The sequence below is a fragment of the Triticum aestivum genome, chromosome 4A, assembly GCF_018294505.1.
Source record: "Triticum aestivum cultivar Chinese Spring chromosome 4A, IWGSC CS RefSeq v2.1, whole genome shotgun sequence".
NCBI lineage: Eukaryota > Viridiplantae > Streptophyta > Magnoliopsida > Poales > Poaceae > Triticum > Triticum aestivum.
The window spans coordinates 462,956,344-462,970,364 of record NC_057803.1 but is presented as its reverse complement, the minus strand read 5'-3'; positions in this window follow the sequence as shown (position 1 = coordinate 462,970,364).

Here is a 14,021-nt window from a genome sequence, read left to right as displayed (position 1 = left end):
AAGCTTTGACACTGATCCGGATGACTCTAAGTCTCAATCTGGATACATATTGAAAGTGGGAGCAATTAGCTAGAGTAGCTCCATGCAGAGCATTGTAGACATAGAAATTTTCAAAATACATGCAGATCTGAATGTGGCAGACCCATTGACTGAACTTCTCTCACAAGCAAAACATGATCACAACTTAAACCCTTTGGGTATTGGTCACATGGCGATGTGAAATATAGAGTGTTAAATCACATGACGATGTGAACTATTGGTGTTAAATCACATGGCGATGTGAACTATAGAGTGTTAAATCACATGACGATATGAACTATTGGTGTTAAATCACATGGCAATGTGAACTAGATTATTGACTCTAGTGCAACTGGGAGACTGAAGGAAATATGCGCTAGAGGCAATAATAAAGTTGTTATTTATATTTCCTTATATCATGATAAATGTTTATTATTCATGCTAGAATTGTATTAACCGGAAACTTAGTAGATGTGTGAATACATAGACAAACAGAGTGTCCCTAGTATGCCTCTACTTGACTAGCTCATTAATCAAAGATGGTTAAGTTTCCTAACCATAGACATGTGTTGTCATTTGATGAATGGGATCACATCATTAGAGAATGCTGTGATGGACAAGACCCATCCATTAGCTTAGCATTACGATCGTTTAGTTTTATTGCTATTGCTTTCTTCATGACTTATACATGTTCCTGTGACTATGAGATTATGCAACTCCCGAATACCGGAGGAACACCTTGTGTGCTATCAAACATAACAATGTAACTGGGTGATTATAAAGATGCTCTACATGTGTCTCCGATAGTTTTTGTTGAGTTGGCATAGATTGAGATTAGGATTTGTCACTCCGTGAATCGGAGAGGTATCTCTGGGCCCTCTCGGCAATGCACATCACTATGAGCCTTGCAAGCAATGTGACCAATAAGTTAGTTACGGGATGATGCATTATGGAACGAGTAAAGAGACTTGTCGGTAACGAGATTGAACTAGGTATGAGGATACCGATGGTCGAATCTCGGGAAGTAACATACCGATCACAAAGGGAACAACGTATGTTGTTATGCGGTTTGACCGATAAAGATCTTCGTAGAATATGCAGGAACCAATATGAGCATCCAAGTTCTGCTATTGGTTATTGACCGGAGATGTGTCTCGGTCATGTCTACATAGTTCAGTCTCTAACCTGTAGGGTCCACACGCTTAACGTTCAATGATGATTTATATTATGAGTTATGTGATTTGATGACCGAAGTTTGTTCGGAGTCCCGGATGAGATCACGGACATGGCGAGGAGTCTCGAAATGGCCGAGAGGTAAAGATTCATATATTGTAAGGTTGCATTTGGACATCGGAATGGTTCCGAGACGTTCAGGCATTTCTCCGTAGTACCGGGAGGTTACCATAACCCTCGGGGAAGTTAATGGGCCTTAGTGGGCTTTAGTGGAGAGAGGGAAGAAGGGCCACGAGGTGGCGCACACCTCCCCCCTGCCCAAACCTAATTGGACTAGGGGTGGGGGCGCGCCCTCCTCCTTCCTTTCCCTCCGGTGGAAGAAAGGAAAGGGGGGGGGGCGAATCCTACTTGGACTGGGAGTCCAAGTAGGACTCCCGCCCTGGCGCGCCCAATCTGGCCGGCCTCCTCTCTCCCTCCCTCCTTTATATACGTGGCCAGGGGGCACCCCAATAGTACAACAGACAATCTCTTAGCCGTGTGCAGTTCCCCCTCCACAGTTTAACACCTCGGTCATATCGTCATAGTGCTTAGGAGAAGCCCTGCACCGGTAACTTCATCATCACCGTTGCCATGCCGCCGTGCTGACGGAACTCTCCCTCGTCCTCAACTGGATCAAGAGCTTGAGGGATGTCATCGTGCTGAACGTGTGCTGAACACGGAGGTGCCGTACGTTCGGTACTCTGATCGGTTGGATCGTGAAGACGTTCAACTACATCAACCGCGTTACTAAACGCTTCCGCTTTCGGTCTACGAGGGTATGTGGACACACTCTCCCCTCTTGTTGCTATGCATCTCCTAGATAGATCTTGCATGATCGTAGGAAATTTTTGAAATACTGTGTTCCCCAACACTTCCTCCTCCACGACCCTCTTGCCTCCCACGTGACTTGAGGGTAGTATATTGTTCCTTGAACTTCTCCTCGTCTTTGATGACCCTCCAACAATGGGAGAGATTGAAGCACTTGTTGTCGTGTTGGACCTTGAATGCCTCCAAAGCTTGGAATGCCTACACATGTATTGTATGCAAGCATATTGTCAAAATGGACATGGAAATGGGCATGCAAACATAAACGGAATGACACAAAAGAGGGCCGCTTGCATACCATGTCTTGCATGCCGATGCCGCTCACGGGGTGAGCCTTGATGCTCTCAAGAGTGGCACAAAACTTGTTGCACTCTTGTTGGATCACCCTCCATCGCTTCGAAATGGACACCCACCCGCGTGTGCTTTGCATTTGGTACGGTGGAAACTTCTTGCGCTCATGGAACTCACGGTGGACACGAATCCAAAAGGTTGATGCCTTTTGTTCGGCACCGACCTTGGGGTCTTGCCCAATGTCCCTCCAACACTCACAAAGGAGCTTGTCCTCGGCCATCGTGTATGCCTTTGTCCACTTGCTTTTGCGCTTCAGCTTCGCCCCGATGGCTTAGTTAGCGAGCTCTTCCTTGAACAAAGGCTCCCCTTCGATGTGCAACTCATCCTCTTCCTCTTGTCTGTAGTCCTATGGAAACTCGTGGTCGAGTGGGAAGTCGTCCAGGTCTAGGCCGACCAGATCATGCATGAATGCGGGGGGCGCGAGGCTTGCCTTTAAAGTTGTCTATGGTCCAGGCATGACAGCTCGTTAATGATGTGATCCCGTTTATCAAATGACAACACATGTCTATGGTCCAGGCCGTCAAGTCTTGCGGGGGGCGCGAGGCTTGCCTTTGCCAAAGGGGACAGTCGTCATGTCGTACGAGGCGAGGGAGGCAAGGTCGGTGGAGGTGTCGAGGTCATCATCCATGGCAGGCGGAGGGAGAACGCGTGGGCGGGACGGTTTTTGGGGAAAATGGAGGGAAAAGTGGTGGAGGCTGCTACCGGCCAGCAGGCCAGGGGAAGGAGAAGGCGAGCACGCGCGTCGGTCTCGTATCTACGCCGACACAAATCCGGCTCAAAATGGGCCGGGAATGGGTCGGCAGGCGGACGAAAAGTGGACGCGCGTCCGTTTGGGTCGGCGCGTTGGGCCGACTTTTCTGTCTGCGCCGACCCAAACAGACGCCTGCAGATGAAATGGGTCACCGCGTTGGAGTTGCTCTTACCGCCACCAGTACATCCTATTCCTCTGAACATACACTACTGCATGATGCTTCTAACGCGACACTACGATTAGAGACCCTTCGAAAAAACTATGTGCAATACCATAATCGCAAATAGTGGTGTAAAAAACCGTCAAAAACGTGCAAAACGTTTGCGATGGAGGATGCATCAAACACGGTTCAAATTTTAGTAGCGTGTGCGATGCAGGGCATACGGTTCAACTCAGTTAACCGTTTGTGATGAGGAGGAACAAAAGAAATGGGCAGTCAGATGAAGGTGTGTGCGATGTACAACATATGGTTCATTCGGATGAACTATTTGTGATTAGGCAACACAAAAGAAACAGGCAGCCAGATGAAGGTGTGTGCATTATACGGCATGCGGTTCACTCGGATGAGCTGTATGCGTTGAGGCAAGAGAATAGAAACGGTCCAATATAAAAAGATGTTTATGATACGCCGCAAACAGGTATGTAATCAGAAATGTGTGCGAATACCGATAATAATAGAAACGGTTCCCTAGTGTGGTTCGTGTTCATCTGATCATCAACTCCTTCTTGTGCGAGCTCGATGTTCCTTCTATGCTAAGTTTCCATTAATTGATGGCATTTTATGAACACGCCACCGTTTCCCTCCATTTCCTCACCTGTTTCCCGCCACCCAGCGATATTGCGCATAGGCGGCGCACGACGCATGGAGGCGGCAATCACAGCCTGTAGCACACCCACCTTTTCCAAGCATGTGAACCCACCAAAGCGTGGCTTGTGCCATCAACCTTGTCGGCGAGGAAAACGAGCAGGCGCCACAGCCCGTTGAGGCCGAGGCGCTCCCCGACAACGCGATGGACGACGCCGTGATGCGCGTCATCGCCAGGGTTGAGCAGACCTTTGGCGCATGGCGCTTGAGCGCCGCGAATCAAGATAGGCATGTCAGCGCCGACAGGCTGCAGCTCGCCGCACAACATGATCGATGGCGCGTCGTAGAGCAAGCTAGGTGCATCCGCGCGGATAGGCTGCGGCTCACCGCACGGCGAGACCGTTGGAGCGCCGCAGAGCGAGAGGCGCGGCACGCCGCACAGCAAGAGCGGATCCATCGGCTCTTGCCTGCTGTCGACACGGCGTCGCCGCTGGGTACACGTCCGGTCTGTACCCCCATTCCTCGTCAGGAGTGGGCAGAGGCCCTCAGCGCCGTACTTGCACCAGAGGCCGGTCGCACCGTACTTGCACCGGACGCCCGCCACGCCGTTCGCATGGGTGTCGCCGTTCACCTTGTCCACGGCCCACTAGATGCCAACGCGCTGGTCCATAGGCTCGACCGCCTCCTTGGCCCAGGTGTCCACCTGGGCGCAGTAGAGGAACATGGCCGTCGTATCCTTGAGCTGGTGATCTCCAATGAAATAGCCAACTTGGAGCTCGAGATCGCGCTCCAGATGTACTGCGAGCGCGTCGACCGCTTGGACGAGCGCCTGCACGAGTTTAGGCAGAGCCAAGAGCTATCGTAGGCAAGGGCTGCTGGTCATGGTCTCATGGACGCGTTTTATTTTAGAAAGTCGTTTCGATGTGGATAGCTATGTATTCACAACAATCTTAGTATTGCTCTATTTATTGCTCCGTTTCAATGTATGTACTCTGTTTTTTCATTCTTATATGTTCTGTTTCAATGCATGTTCAAAGTAGTATAAAAAAACAGATAGAAAATGGAATTCATAATATATATATATTAAATGTTCATTAGTTCATCACAGAATATATATATATAATCATCACATATACGTGATGATACTTAACTACTAGGTACAATGCATAAAATTGAAAACAAACAATACTAAAACTAATAATCCCTCCTGGAGCCAGTATTCCGGCAGCCCCTCGCCAGTAGCTCCCTGGTGCGTGGCGTCTTCCCAGTGCGGAGGCAGTACTCCGCCTCCTCCGCCTCGCAGCGCTTGATGTACCGATCTGCCTCTTGCTGGCGGACGCGCGCGGCCGATCTTGCCATTTCGTTGGGCACCCACCGGAGCTCCTCGTCGGTGGCACGCTAGAGCTTATCGGCCCACCTCCATGCAGCGACGAGGTGCCCAGCGCCTATGACCCTCCTCGCGAAGTACCCATCTTCATACACCTCCTCGGCACGATGACGTGCCCGGCTCGAAAGCTCTGCCGCCTCCTTTTTCCAGGTGGCATCACGGGGTTCACAAACCGACTGGTACCTGGCTTCCTCCTCCGCCATCTCCTTCTTGAACGCCACTTGCCTGGCTTTCTCAGCCGGTGGCAGCGACTTCCACAGACAAAGATTATACTGGCTCCAAAACCAATCCAAAGTTTGGAGGTCCGGCGCAACCTCGTCAGGCGGCGCGTAGGGGTCCTCATCGCTGCTAATCGAGTGAGCGTCCTTGGGGGGGGGGGGCGACTCCTCGCGGCGCGTGGACAGACCGGCGGCGCCATGGCAGAGATTTGAGAGAGAGAGAGGGCGAGCGAGGGGAGGATGTAGATGAGAATGCAGGCGGGACGACGTGAGCAAGGTAGTATTTATTGGCGGCCGGATTATAGATCGACGGGGACAGTACAAACGCCGGTCGCCGGAATATATGAGTATTGTAGTTTGAATTACACATGATTCCCGCAGCAAAATCCGTGTGTGAACATAATAGCCAAAACTCTATGTGTGAACATAATAGCTGACGGTTTCCAATGTAGAACTGTGTCTGATTAATGATCCCCTCCATTCACCTACCAAACCTCGAGCCACGAGATAGACTACCAATCGTGTGGGGGCCGGTTGTCTTGTCAAATCTCTACAGTTTCTTTTTTGAACACCAGATATTTACATCGTCTGATGATTTTTTAACTCGCACGCAAGTACACAAAAATATAATTTTTCAAACCGTTATGGTTAGACATTGCATGTAGATGTAGTTCAAATTTGAATTATGGTCATTAAATGGTTAGAAAATCACTTAAATGTCTTTAAAAGGTCAAATGACCTCTAAAATTTTCCAAATTTTCACAAGACAGTTGTATTAGTGCACGTTAAACGTAGAAAAAAATTTGAAGGCCGTAAGAGGAAGCTATCTCCCGTTCGTCATCAAACATGCATTGTTCCCTCTCGGAACCACTAACCTTCTAGTGTGTTGCTCCGGTTTGTGAGGGGTGTGTGTCCAAACTTTCGTCAAATAGGCCAATTTTTTTACCACATCATCTTGGTGGCATGACATCAAATCAAGCAAGGTTTCATGTTTTTCTGATCATTTCTTAATTTTTTGGAACTAAAATGCCATGCTACTCCATGCATGTGTGCTCATGCCTTAAGACCAATATGTTTGAAAATTCCTTCTAATTTACTGCACATGGAATTAACTCGCACACAAGTACACAAAAATATGATTTTTCAAACCGTTATGGTTCGGCGTTGCATGTAGATGTAGTTCAAATTTGAATTACGGTCATTAAATGGTTAGAAAATCACTTAAATGTCTTTAAAATGTCAAACGACCCCTGAAATTTTCAAAAATTTCACATGACAGTTGTATTAGTGCACGTTAGACGTAGAAAAAAAAATTGAACATCGTAAGAGGAAGCTATCCCCCGTTCATCATCAAACATGCATTGTTCCCTCTCGGAACCACGATCCTTCTAGTGAGTTGCTCCGGTTTGTGAGGGGTGTATGTCCAAACTTTCGTCAAACAGGCCAATTTTTTACCACATCATCTTGGTGGCATGACATTAAATCAACCAAGGTTTCATATTTTTCTGATCATTTTTTTTAATTTTTTAAAATTAAAATGCCTTGTCACTCCATGCATATGTATGCATGTGTCCATGTCGTGAGACCAATATGTTTGAAAATTCCTTCTAATTTAGTGCACATGAAATTAACTTGCACACAAGTACACAAATATGATTTTTCAAACCGTTTTGGTTAGGCGTTGCATGTAGATGTAGTTCAAATTTCAATTACGGTCATTAAATGGCTAGAAAATCACTTAAATGTCTTAAAAGGTGAAATGAACCCTGAATTTTTCCAAATTTTGACATGACAGTTGTATTAGTACTACTAAATTTCTCGTACATTTAAAACACCATCCGTTGCCACTGTACTCTAAATTCGTCTTTCATAGCTAATAAAAAATATCTACAACATCACACACAGTTGTTTTCGAGGAACCGTTTGCGATGAAAATATCTGGGTCTATTTAGGTCTCCCTCCTTAAGCTTCGCCGGCTCGTCTGCTCCAGTGCCAGCAACCCCCGAATCCACGAATCCCGACTCCCATTCCCACACCCCCTTCTTGCAAAGATGACACCGTGGAAACGCTTTGTGAAGGCCCGTACGACGGCCGCGTCCCCCCGAGCGCCGCCGCCTGCGCCGAGAGCGCGGCCGCCTACGCCGAGAGTGCTGTCGCATCCGCATTGAGTGCGGCCGCTTCTGCCGAGAGGGCGTCTGCGGTAGCCGACAAGGCAGCTGCAGCAGCCGAGACGGTTGCAGCTGCTGCTGCGACGGCGGCTGCAAATGCCGAGAGCGCTCGAGCTATCGTCTGTGCCGGTGATGTCCCCTGGCCCGGCTCGAGGCCATCCACGCCAAGATCGAGGATGCACGCGCCAAGATATTCTAGGCCACCTCGGACTCTAGCATGCAACCCACGTCTGAAAAGGCGGTGGTGGCCATGGAGCACCTGCTTCCTCATGAGGTCGTCGAGCGGGAGCTGGAGATGCAGGAGGCGGCGGAGATCGAGGAGCGCGGGGAGGAGGAGTTGCGCGTGGCCGAGGTCGAGGTAGAGAAGAGTCTGTCCGTAGAGGAATCGGCGGTGGAGTACCAACGCGAGCTCTGGCGCAGCCACTACTACGAGTACTACAGCCTTGAGGGTGGCGCCAAGGACGAGGACGCGGTCAACTTCAGTAGGGGGGACACGGAGTCCACCAACGGCGGCATGTTGCCAGGACAAGTCATCGACGTCTCATCTCACACCGGCGATGCATAGGCCGATGCGGCGGCGGATTTGTTAAAATTATGCATACTTAGGCTTTGTTTTTAATGTTGGTCTTTTGTTTAGCAATGTTTAGGTCAACTGGCTCTGTTTAATTACTAAAATTGCTATATTCAGTAAGTGTGGTCTGTCGCCGCGCTCTTTTGTGTGCCCAAATTAGCAAGCGATGTTAAATTATGCAATGACGTACCCGGGAAAATTTCCACCAAAATTTGAATTATCAAACTCATCCCATGCGCGTAAAGCAGAAGAATCGTTTGCGATGCACACAATCTTTCAAAGTGAATGGTCCGGTGGCACCGCATGCAAAGTTTCCCTCCACATTTCCAAAGTTTTGGCCTACTGCCAAATTATCTACCCTGCCCCCTTCTGCCTTCCCCACCCCCTTTTCTCCCCGACCACAAGTCACATTTCCCCTGTTTCCTCCTTCGTTCTTTCCCTGCTAAGCTATAGCCGCTTCCTCGCTCTCGCCGTCTTGCATCCTAGCGCCGGGGTCGCCATGGTCTTCTTCAAAGACATCTCCAGCGGTTCCTCCTCCAGCGACTACTCCTTCACCACCCGGGTATGCCTCTCTTCTCTCTCTCGGTCTATGACTTGGAATGAAGGATTTTTACCCGGCGGTCGGTTTGAGTCATTTCTTCCTCTTGTAGCACCCTAAGACCATCAGTGGCAATGAATGGAGCGGGGTGGCTGAAGATCTATCTGCTCGTTGTCACCATCAATCTCCATGCGTGAAGCTAGAGAAGATTTTGGCATGTGCAGAGAAGGTTAGACCCTCTTTCATTGTTACAAATCATTTGTTAGATGTGATTCAGACACTGTCACGGTCCCAACCCATTCATACCACACCTTCAACCAAACGCATCCTAAGACACTGTCACCATTTGTACCTAGTATCTTAAATTGTTGCCATCTCATCAGTGGTGCCATTAGAAAATTATTTGGCACTGGTTTAGCAGTTTGTGCAGCCAACTTTGGTCCACACATCCGAGCAGCCAAGCAGTAAAATACTAAATCTTTATGGCACGAAGGAAGTGGGCATCGGAGCAACTACGTGCTCCGGAGTCCGGGTCCCTGATTTTTTTCCGCTGCATCAGCTCGCCAGTGCAGGGCACCGGTGTGAGATGTAGCAACAGTTGTCTTTACCCCAGTTTTGTCATACATAGTGGACGGCCTTAGTGCTATTAGTTCTATGTTACTAAATTTGTGCATGTACACACCTGTTAATATCAATTTGTTGTCATCCAAACACTGTCGCTATGCTTGTGCAGTTATATTTACCTTCCTCATAAAATGTTCAATTTGTTATTTATTGTACATGAGTAAGAACTTGTAGTGTCGTTGTAGTTAATTATAGCTTCTGATGTTCCAGAATTTGTTTGTTGTCTCAGTACCAATTATTTCATTTGCACATTGATCTTTTTGAGAAGATATGTCATAATTAACATGTTTCTTCATTTTTTCAAAATAAGCATTGGTGATTTTCTATGTTGCTATAAACCCATTTCCCTACAATTGTTACTGATCTAGTTTTAAATATTATAGAATGAACGGAAGTGTTCTCACTTGGAGTGGGTTGATCAAGAGTGGCCACAGTCTTTGAAGATGTGCCTGGCGAAGCTTTGGAGCATGTATGAAGAAGAGAACACCCGTAGGCTTAGAGAAAGTGTTGTCAACTCTGAAACATATTTCAAGGTGCGGGATAAAAAGTTGAAGGTGGAGAATCAGCTTAGATTTTTTAAATCAGACTATGCTAAGATGGTGTTGGCGAAGGAGGAGGCACTTTCGCAGTTGGCCCGTGCAAAATGGGTTCTTACCGAACTAAAAGTAGAGGTGGATAAGACGAGCCTGGATGAACTCGATTAGGGAAATGAATATATTGTTCTTATGAAGTTGAACTAGCTATATGTTGTACTGTGTTGTTTTCATGTAGCTACCGTACTACGATATTATAATATATTTATGTGCCTGATATGAAATTGGCAAACAGCTGTTCGATATGAAATGTGAATTTGCGTAATACTGGAATTATTAATTGTAAACTAATAAACCTACTAAATGTGTCATGGACCTTTGCAAACGGTTCTAGCAGAAAAAGTGCTTACGATGGATAGCCCAATGCCACACAGTTTTCTTCATCAAATCGTGTGTGATATAGTTGATAAAACCAAACAATTAACCATGGCAAACCGTGTGTGATAGTTACACCTTTCACACATGAGCCTACACATAAAACTGTGTGGGATGTACGTCCGAACGGAAATGTGTTCCCTGGGTTGACTGTGTGGGATGTACATAATAACAAAAATGTATTCCTTGGATTGACTGTGTGTGATATACATACGAACATAAATGTTTTTTCTGGGATTCAACGTGTGGGATGTACATACCTACGGAAATGATTTTCTCGTATTAGCGTGTGGGACGTACATACCTACGGAAATGATTGGGTTTCGATACCTCGCCCGATCGCACACGGCCCCAGCCTAGGTCCCAAGAGGGCCTATCCCCGATGATTTCTGGGTCGTGTGTGAAGGACACGCTATCGCACACACTCACTTGGCGACGGTTCCAAATGTCATCACGGAAAGGGGTTAAAAACCATTTGTTTAGGACCGACGCGCACTAGTGATACATCTCATCTGTTATGTGTCTGAGTTGTTTTTATATTCTTGTAACTAAGCAAATGATGGATTTATTGAATGATGACTATGAAAAAAAGGATTGAAAAATTCATATACGTAGAGTTCATCAATTTGGATGACGAAGATGCCCAAATATGATGATGATGACGAACATCCAAATGAAGGAGCAAGTGGAGCATGTTCCCAGTTTCAAGGGGTCGATAAAAGGGCATGCGAGTTTTTCTCCAGGATATGATTGTTGGCGTACGGATTCTCTAGAATGACTACATCAACCAGGACCGAACATACCATGATGCTTTTCTTCGACGCCGCTTTCGAATGAGCAAACATTTCTTCTTGTGCACCGTGAATATCGTGGAGGAATATGATCCTTACTTTAAGCTGAGGGCGTCTCCAACACTGACAAGTAAATGGACAATGCAAATGTACATTTTTATGTTCGGACGTGGTTCGTGAACATGATGCAGGAGGTATCCATCCAATGCTATTCACAAATTAATCCGGTTGGGAGGAAAGAGAGTAGAGGGGGGCTATGCATATGGTGAGATATAGTGGTGTGGTGTCCGTTTGACAGGATAGAGAGGAGAGGGGGCATGCATCTGCAGAGAGAGAGAAAAGAGAGGAGGACCATGTGGGGGATTTTTGTTGGTCAACTGCATGTCCGGACTCCCGCATAACTCCACTAGTTTAGTTCTGATTTGCGGGAAAATAGACATACAGACCACTTCACGAAATGATAGGGGTCCCAACTGGATGACAAGAGATGACACAAGTGGTCCGGACACTACAATCTGGACATATACCAGAGCTTTGTGGGTTTCCTTTGGACATGCCCTGAGGAATGATTGTAGACGACAACTCTTCTTCTCTCCTTTGGAGAAATGCATGCCTGCTCTCAGGATGCTTCCATACGATAAAGTAATAAATTCCGTTGATGCTGAAATCTATATGGGGGAGAGCACATGCCTTAAGGGCATGTTTAATTTTGCTCGCACAATGGTAAAGGTGTTGGTACCAGAGTACCTTTCAAAACCAAATGTCGAGGACACACAAATATCATTGTCAATTGGAGCATCAAGGGCATGTTTTGTTACCTGCGCCACCCCCAAACAAACCAAGTGGGTGCAAGAAAATTGTGTTTGGTACCATACAAGGGGGTCTAGCTCGCATGCGCATGAACCTTTAAGAAGCACATAGCCTGGCTCGCTAGGCACGCTCGGATCGACCATTTCCAACAAGCCAGGCCGAGTCGAGCCCAATGACGACGGTGACATCATAAGTATCTACCAGCAGGAGTTGCTTCTCCCCTTCTTCTTGGCCTCCATCTCGTCCTCCTTGTCTCAGCCATGCCCCCGTGTCCTCATTAGCGGCTCCAAAGCTGGTAAGCAACATACAACTGCCCTCCTCTGTTCGTTCGCTAGGTACGGTGTAGGGTAGATTTGGCCATTGCTTACCGAAATGTCGATGTCTAGATCGGTATGGACGAACGGACGAAGCTTGTTATTCAGTCAGTAGCACTCATACCTATGATTCATGCCTAGCTCATGTTGGTTTACTAAAGAGCAGTTCGTCAGAGTCAAAATCCTGTCATTAGGTATGGTATCCGACATATGGAGAGGATGGCCAATCTGAACTACATCCACAATAGCAACGACATAGAGGTTGTGAACATGCTTCGACAGCGAAGAGCACCTTTGGCATGCTTGTGAAGACTTTTAGGAATATGGGCTACTAGGTAGAAGATAACATCCACACCTCCATGGAAGTGCAAGTTTCCATGTTTCTTCATGTCGTCAGTCATAGTCAGAGGTTCAAGGTTATTCACAACACCTTCAGGAGACCGAATGAGACAATTTACAGGTATTTCAAGCAAGTCTTGTATGCTATTGGGGAACTGAGGGCAGAGATGATCAAGCCACGCACCAGCCAAAGATGGTATTCATATTTGAAGGTGAGCACTACTCGTATTTTATTTCATAACATGCTTGCAATGTTGGCATACATAGATAGGAATATGTGTTTATGGTATCACATGATTGTATATTGGCGCCGTAGATGGTACTCATATAACTGCTAGAGCGCCGAGGACACAAGATGCAGCATACAGGGGGTAGAAAGCACTATACAAAGAAGAATGTGCTTGTTGTTGTTGACTTTGACCCGAAGTTCACATATGTGTTACCTAGTTGGGAGGATCATTCCATGATGCTAACATACTTGCTAATAACATCACAAGACCTAATGGCATTAGTATCCCCGATGGCAGGTTCTACCTAGGAGATGCTAGCTATGCATGTCGACCTGGTGTTCTTCTACCCATCAGGAAAACGAGGTACCATATGAATGAGTCCTCTTCTAGGAACAATCCTAGGACTTCGTAGAACTGTTCAGTCTCAGAAACTCCATCCTTAGAGTTACGGTTGAGAGGGCATTTGGAGCTTTGAAGAATCAATTTAAGATCCTAGATCAGAAGCCATTCCACCCTTTCTCGACTCAATTTAGGCTTATTCCTGCATGTTGCATTCTGCATAACAGGATCCTACGACGGGGTTGTGATGAGTTGGTGCCATATGAGGAAGATGTGACGACCGATGATGATGATTCCAGTCATGGTGTGGAGGCACATGACAAGGAAGCTTTGAGGAGCAAAAGGTTGGAATGGGCTGAGGCAATGTGGGAAAATAGAGGTACCACAACGATCTGAAGAATATCATCAACAACATGAGAGGAATAAGCAACAATAGAAGAGGAAGAAGAAGCAGCAGAAGAGGAAGAAAAAGCAGCAACATCAGAGGATGGACTCCCCCCTATCTCGACATCAATGATATTGAGCCATATGGATGTTAATTTGCAGTGCTATTTTTTAGTAGCTAGGATGAACTGCTATTTGATTACAATCATGTTTGCATATGTGGTGTGATGTCCTAGTGTAGTGTGTAGTGCATGGAAAGTTCACCAATATTGTAGTGTGTAGTGAGAAGAGGTGAGCACATCACTGGCCCTGCACAACCAAACACCATGTTTTGCACATTCACAACCTTAAACATGAACTGCAGGAAGCCAAATGCAA